This window comes from Pipistrellus kuhlii, unplaced genomic scaffold, assembly GCF_014108245.1.
Source record: "Pipistrellus kuhlii isolate mPipKuh1 unplaced genomic scaffold, mPipKuh1.p scaffold_m20_p_2, whole genome shotgun sequence".
In the NCBI taxonomy this organism is placed as follows: Eukaryota; Metazoa; Chordata; class Mammalia; order Chiroptera; family Vespertilionidae; genus Pipistrellus; species Pipistrellus kuhlii.
The window spans coordinates 115,244,093-115,252,190 of NW_023425515.1; positions in this window are offsets into that span (position 1 = coordinate 115,244,093).

Sequence of the window (8,098 nt, forward strand, 5' to 3'; positions counted from 1 at the left end):
TGGGCCCTGCGGGTCTCGATTACAAATGAATTCTGATTCCGAGGCGGACACGTAAATGGAACGGAAAGGATGTGTTCTTTTTTCTAAATCTCGGGGTTTCTTCCTAGCAAACAATGCTGCAGTCAGTATTTGTGTAGGAGACAAGTAATTGTGCTCCAAATGCTTAAATAAATCATTGATGGGTGAAATTACACATGCTCACTTAAAGTGTAATGTGATTAAGAGATTATGAGATTGAAGCTAATATCTTGTCTCCCAGCTCCTGGCCCCAAATCTTGACACCACAAATTTATCAACTGCAACTGTCCTGAAATTTATAGATACAAAAAGATTTCTATTGAAGACAAATCAAAGAGGGCCTCTAAAAAAACAAAAATGTGTGTGTGTGTGTGTGTGTGTGTGCGCGTGTGTGTTGTATTGGTCGCAATTTTATTATAAAGGAGAAGGGAAGAGAAAAAGACTGAGACGATAAGGAGAGGGTATTTGTTTTATCTTTTATTTTTTTAAAAGTCAGTAGCAAGGGGTGGGGGACCGTGGCGGGAGCTACGTCTGCGAGCTGATTACTCCCCGCCTGCAGCCCGCTCCGTCCCCCACGCCGGGGGTAAATCCTTTATCGGGGGGAGCCCCGGCCTCGCCCGCAGCCATCCTTCGCCCCAAGGCGCGCCAGGCCGGGGCGCGGGAGCCGCTCGGCGGCTCCGTAATGACCCGGGTTCGCCGCAGCTGCGCCCTGACCCTTTGTGATGGCGCCGATAGCGCTCGGATGAAATTATGTCCTTCTCCGGGTGTGAAATTACCATGTTTATTAATTGAGCCAGACATTAGCTTTACCTTTTCTTTTTAAGCCGTGAAAATTTGTGATTCAGGGCAAATGATTCTCCGACAGACGCTTCGCTTCGCATCACCCTCCTCCCCCCCCCCCCCCCCCCACATCCAGGCCGACTCCCCTCCCTCCCCTCCCCGCGCTCCCCTTCCCCCACGGCCCAGGCAGCCCTGCAAAGCTTTCTAGGCTTCCGCGCTGGAGAGAGAGCCCTGGGAGAGAGCAGAGCGAGCGGGCCTCTGAGTGTGCGGGCGCGTGTGTGCCAACGCGCACGCGGGGCTTTGCCTCCTCCGCAACTGTTGTCAAGCAACGTAAACAACCCTGACTCTGAACTACAGCATCTCCCCCAGAATCCTTGATCAGTAAATCCCAAATCGTTCACAAGACAAAGAAGCATCGATCAGCGACACAGACAGATTTAATGTATTACATCTTTATTAAAGCGAAGCCATTCTTATTGAAATGATGTATTTGGGTGCAGAAAGAGGGAGGGAAGGTGGTTGGGTGGTTAAGATGCTTAAGATGGAGATGGTGGCCTAGGACAAGCGCTGCGCCTCGCCCTTATTGTTCTGAGCAGGGGTTGGATGGCTGGGGCTCTGCCCAGGGTCCCGCGTCAGGAAACAACAATGCCTTGGATTGTGAAGAGAGGCTGACCCCCTTCCTCCTGATGGCCCCCACTTTGATTTCCCGAAGAACAAGCATCCCAGGCCTTCTCGGGAACTTCCCGCCTCAGTCGCTGCAGAAGGGAAACACGCGCAAGAAAGGCTACCCTCAAAGTCGCAAAGTCGGCGACTCCGGGAGCCTAGAGAGAGAAAGGAACGCTCGGGGTGTCTCCTGGTTTTCAGGAACAACACCGGGTTCTCTTTATAGTTTAAAGGAAATCCTTGTGCCCCAGGTCTGAAGGAGAAGGGGAGCGTGTGTTTGCTCCCCGCAGTCTCCCCAATCCTCCTTCCTCTGGACAGGATAGAAGTCAGGAGCTGACTGCCTTCGGGCTTAGGATGGGCTTTCAATGAAATTGGCCCTTAGGCCGAAGCCGGTTTGGCTCAGTGGTAGAGCGTTGGTCTGCGGACTGAAGGGTCCCGGGTTCGATTCCGGTCAGGGGCATGTACCTTGGTTGCGGGCACATCCCTGGTAGGGGATGTACAAGAGGCAGCTGGTCATTGTTTCTCTCTCATCGACGTTTCTAGCTCTCTATCTCTCTCCCTTTCTCTCTGTTAAAAATCAGTAAAATACATATTTTTAAAAAGAAAGAAAGAAAGAAAAGAAATTGGCCCTTAGGACCTCGAGTCCAGTCAACTTCGGAAAACAAGGACCAGAGGGGGTTCAGAGACCAGTTCTCAGGCCCAGGGAGAGGCTGCCCAGAGTTTTCAGCATTGCTTCTTAAAAGGCTCAAATTCTTATCTCCTCTGGAAGGGGGGGGGGGGGGGTCCTAAAACCCTCAGCTGCTTCCAAGAATGGCAGCCACACTTTAACAAGATGCATTTGTTTCTCCACCTTCAGACTCACAGACATCCACACCGACTGAAAGTGAACTGTTGGAATCAATTTCCTTGGAATACTCAACTTTTTTTTTCTCTATCATATTTCAGCAATGGAACGCTCTAACCAGTTGATTCAATTTAGTATTTGCATAACCAGGAGAAGAAGGTGGCTCTGCAGCCTCAATGAATAGGTCTCTTGTTTGTTGTGGGGTTGGACTTCTAAATACGAGTAGGGGATGAGGGCAATAGGAAGGCATCTCTGGGACTGGGTTGCTGTCCCTGGAGTCAAAAACAGAGAAGTCGCTGCTGGGATGGTGACAGGTTATTGTTCCCTCCCTCCTCCAGCTTCTTGCATCCATCCATAGCCTCTACTTTGGAGTATTTACTAATTGGATCCTTTCTTTCATTTGTTCCAGGCAGTCCCGCTTCTAAAAATAAATTCCTTTGGTAGATGGTTTGAATTCAGTGTCAGGAGAGATGGCAATGTTTGTTTTATAGTCTGTACATAGAAAAGGAGCAAGCTGATTTTCAGGGCAGTCTTCAGAAATAGAGCCGGTTTTAATAGGATCCCAACTAGTACACTAATTAAATATTTCACAGCTCCCAAAGTTAACATGCTAACATTGGAATTTTTCCTCCCACCAAATCATACAAATTGGCCTTCTGGAACCCCATCCCCCACTTCAACCACCCCTTCCCAGACCCACCCACACACATACACACTCCCTGCCACAAACTCCTACCGACCATTTTCTGAATGGCATTACAAAGAATTTTGTTAAAGAAAAGTCAGACTAATTGCTGCCAGAAGACCCCGTCTCTCAGAGAAGTCTGGTTTTCATAAGTCAGATTCAGTAAGGGTTGTGGTTAAATCTAAGCCTAGTGGAAGGTTCTTAAGGGTTTTCTCGGCAAAGGAGCAAAGTACAAAGCAACACTAAAGTTCAGCCAAAATACTCAGTGGGGAGAGAGGGGAAGAAGGTGGGGTAGAAGGGAAATACAAGAGAATTCTCTGAACTCTTGTTTCCTTTTTGATTCCTTTCCTTCCATTCCTTGATTCCTTCTTCAAACTTATACTCATGGAGACACTTTGCCTAAGCAGCTCTGGCTTCAGAGTCACAGACTAGTAACTTGATTCTCTTGACCTGGCACTAACTTCCAAGGACTGGGACTTATACTAACGTGTATAGCAAGAGATTTTCCAGCCCTAAGATTCTCTGAGGCAACTCCCTTCTCAGCCTTCCCCTCAGACCTCCCAATTGAGCCCATCCTAAGCCTGCAGAACACAAGGCTTTCTGAGAGCTTGAAGGAGCCAATCCAAGCTTCCCAGCCTTGTGACAGAGTTAGATATCAGTGGTCTGTATTGAGTTTGGAGAGATCAATAACTGTTTGAATATTAATTTTTTTAAAAGCCTCTAAAAATGGTCTCATTATGAATGAGCTAGTTTAATTTTAGGCTTTCCTCTTCAATGCTTCCCTCCATTCTGTTGTTCCTGGAATGCCAAGATGGTTAGAAGTCCCCTGGAATTCATCAATTCCTCATAATGGGTGTCCCCAACCCCATCTTGTGTCAGGCAGTTGAAGAAGCTGAGCCACCTGCTTATGTCTCCAGATACCAGAGGAGAAACCCAACTTCAGGGTATCTTCAAGAGCATTTTGGCTTGGAGATATATCCTCAAGGTTAGGATTCATCACTCCCATGGCCTCTGCTGTTCTAGAAAACATTTTCCCTACTTAGAACCCATCATCTTGAGTCCTTCCATGCAATTGGCTATGGAGAGTGTGAGTGAGAAATAAAGAGAATATGCAAGACTATGTTTATTGAGTGCAGTCTCCCCCACTAGAGGGTTCTCACAGTTCTTGCCATTCTGGTATTTAGTATTTAACTTCTCCCCAAGATTACTGAATTCTTACCCCCATCTTACTGCAAGGGTGAAAAAAAAAGGATTGGAGATTTTACTGTGTCTTTCTTTTGCTGTATAATTACACACAAAAAAAAGTCATAAATAAGCAAATGAATACAAATTTCAAAAATCACTCTCTCTTTCCCTTGACAATCCCCTGATGAGGTTGGCATTTTGGAGGATTTCATCCATTCTTTACTGTTTCATGATCATAACAAAGTAATTTATTGTTCTCAATCCATAAAGCTCATATGTGTCTCATTTTCCAGTTTCCAGGATGAGTCAAGGCAGCCTTCTTCCAAAATTCCTATCACTTCAGATCCCACTTCCCAGAATTCCTACCACTTGTAATCCCACAACCTGAACATTTACGGAAGACTAAGGCAGCCCATACCCAATCACCTGTTAAAACTGTGGTGGAAGAAAATCTGGCTTAAATACCTGGACCTCAACATTCACAGCAAACTTGGCTCATCTACATGGTTAATCCAGGAGACCTCAACAATTTCATCTCACTCTGATAGTGGACCAAGGATAGTGGAAGCACTTCTAATCTTCCTTAGCATGGACATCTAAGGAGTAAGGGGAAACACCAAAAGGCCCCATGGAGTTTCGTGCCATAAAGGCCTACTGGATTCTAAGGCTGTGGAACAAGTGCCATTTATGTTGACTTTCTCCTCCTTGATCCTCATGAAATAAACTCCCAAAGTCCCTAAAATCAGTCTTAATATGAGGTGATCTGAGATTTGAAGAAAACTCTGACGTTCTCATTTTATAAACAAGCAGCAAAGCTATGTTCCTATAATAGAACTATAATCTCTTCTGTTTGCATTTACATAATAATTGCTCCATCTTTTGCGTGTGGCTTCATTACTTTTTTCTACGGCATCAAAAATACTTTTTATATCAGCTTCTAAGGTATTTTCCAGAGTTTGTCTTTCACTCTAACAGTCTTCCTTTTTCTCTCCTAATCAATAAAAGCTTTTTCTCCTGAAGCTAGGAATCTAGTCAAATTATTAAATCTGGAGAGTGTAAGTCTTCCATCTTTACCATGAGATTATTATCATAAGGCAGAGATAGATCTTCAGATTCAACTTTGATTTATGCCAGTCACAGGCCACAAAAGCAAGATTGGAGAGGCATATGGGAATCAGTGTTGGGGATTTTTCTGTCAGAGCTTTTTGCTAGATTATCAATACTATCCTTTCCATAGGATCCTTCCCTGTCCTCTGCCCATTTCGCTGAGCTTGTTTATGCCTGCTTTTTTTTTTTTTTTAAATCCCACTGGACTGCCCAAACACTCACAGAGTGAAATTACAGTCGATTCTGTAATTTCAAAGAAGAAAAATAAATAAGATGAAACATGTTTTCTCTTTAAGGGTGACCTTTGACCTTTCCTTTCCATACACCTGACCACCTGACACCAAAAACTTTAGGAAGACTTGCTTGAGATGGGATGCGAATGTTGTTTCTCTTTCCTCTCTCTTTCTCCCCCCCCCCCCCCCCCCCCCTTCTCAGAGGCTGAACTGAATGAAAAGTTGTTGCAATAATCGCAGCTCCCTGCTCCGCCAGGGCTGAGGGAGGCGGGCGGCGGAACATGGAGGGTGTTTTGTTAAATGCTCCCGTCGTTTGCAAGGGCTGGGACTTGATAAAAGGAGACAGTCTTCTGAAAAGATTTGATTGAAATGGCGTGTGCCTGGGTTGATGGGAGCCAGCAAGGGACAAAGCGCCGCGAATCCATGGACACTCGAGCAATTATGCCTCCACGCTGAAGGTGGATTAGCGCGCTGGAAAGAAGCATATGTTTGGCCCGGGGCGACACTTCCCCCCGGCTGAGCTTAGAGAAAGGGAGCGCGGAGAGCGGCTGGACCCGGAATATCAACGATCTGCAAAGCCCCCCTCCCCGCCCGGCCCGGCCCCCGCCCCGCCCCCGCCGCCAAGTCGGAGCGCAGTTCTGCGGAAGGAGGGGCGGCGGGGGAGGGGAAGCCCGGAGGTGCCAATGGGCCTGGAATGTGCCGGGAAAGCTGCCCATGGCTTTCAGCTCGTGTCTTCCTAGTGGGGATCCCTGCTTGGACCACGTAAACGCTCCCCCACCTTACCCCCCTAGAATCGCCCACTGCTAAGGTAGTTCATCCTGGATGTTTGCTCGCACGGGAAAGGTCAACCGAATTGTTGCAGTAAAACAAGGTGTTAATGACTTCCCAAAGCCGGAGCGGCTGATGGTCCATGCGGGGAGCGGGCGGGGCGGGGCGGGGCGGCTGCGCCGGTGCCCGCCGCGCCTGGGGTCCCGCTGAAGGGGAGCCCCGGCCTGGGGAGGGGTGCCCCGCGGTCAGACGTTTGGGGAACGGGGTGAGGAGTGCGAAGCTTGGGGAGGCCTGGTGTGGGACTGAACGGGTGCGGGCCCGGAGGGAAGTCCGGGCGGCTCTATCTACTTAGACGCCCGGGCCAGGGGCGCTGGAACTCCTTGCAGCCCTGGGAGCCTGGGGGCCGGAGAGTTTCACAGACCCTGCCTCCAGCCGTTAATTAAAGCGCCATTTCCGTGCAAAAAAAAAAAAAAAAAAAAAAAAAAAAAGGCCCTTAAAACTCTGACCTGGAGCCTCCCGGCTCCCGCTCACTGCCCCGGCCAGCGCGCAGGCAGGCTGGAGGGCAGGCAAGTCCCGAACCCCTTTCCCAGGGATTTACTGCCGTTTAATTGGGTCAAACCCGGACTCGAGCGTCGACGGCCGCCGCCCAGGCCTCCCGCACCTTCCCCGGCTGCCCTCGGGGCTCTGCACCCCCAGCCGCCTCCATCCAACCCCAAACCCGAGCCTCCCGTCCCCTTCCCCCTTCGCCGCCCCCCGCCGCCCGCCAGAATCGCGTTGCGAATTGCTTCCCATCCACAGGGGTGCTGGGGAGACTTTTTTCAGAGAATTCAGCTGGGGCCGAGCCTGTCTGCCCGCGGGTGGGGGTGGGCCGAGCCCCACGCAGTGAAGGGTGTGGACCGCGCCGCCTCCCAGGCAGGGGTCCTGGTTCCCCCAGCTGAGATCAGGCTCTGGGACAAGTCCATGCTGTGGACAAAGGCTCAGAGCAGACTTGGGGACTCCAGAAAAGACAGGGGGACCCTGAAATAGGATTTGGTAGCTGACAAAGCTAAATTCGATCCTAGCATGAACTCATTGCCTCGGGAAAAGAAGTAATCTTTTAAGCTATATTAGCTAAATTTAGTTTAACCAAACATTCCCAATATAAATATACACGCATATATGTGTACATTTCCCCGGGATAGGCTGGGTTTTAAAAGGGTGATGAGTGGTAACAACTTAGGAGAGCCCGGGAAAACAGGGACTCTCCTTCACTTGTGAAGCTGAGAGCTGTGATGGACAAGGAACATGGAACAGTGGTTAGACCATGAGACTAGACCATGAGATTCCACCTTCAGTTTAATGGCTTTTGTTTGGGGTTGTTGTCGGAATTTAGTGGCTATGATATTTATTTCCTCGGTAAAATCACGTGTAGTGAAAACTAGAATGAAACTGGACCAGTTTTTAAAAATCCATGCCATGCTATTTAAAATATTCTATACAACGGACCTTAGCATAGAAAGTCAAAATAGTCATAGGAATTTTGCTCTAAGATGTCAGACCTATTCTTGTGTTAAAAAGGAGACTGGGAGGAAAGGAAGGTATAATGGAGAGAGAGAAGGGAAGGAGGAGGAAGGGAGGAAGGAAGGAAAGAAAGAAAAGCAAAATTCCTCCTGTAAGTTTTCTCAGTTATCCACTAAAAAGTCATCTTCCTGAGCTTCCTTTTGCTCTAACAGGTTTCTCCAGCAATATGCTCTGTTGCTCTTTCGTTAATAAAGAAATCTCTCTGTGAAATCAAAGTTAGTGCTGCACTTTTGGGGGCATCAAAAATGAAAAAGA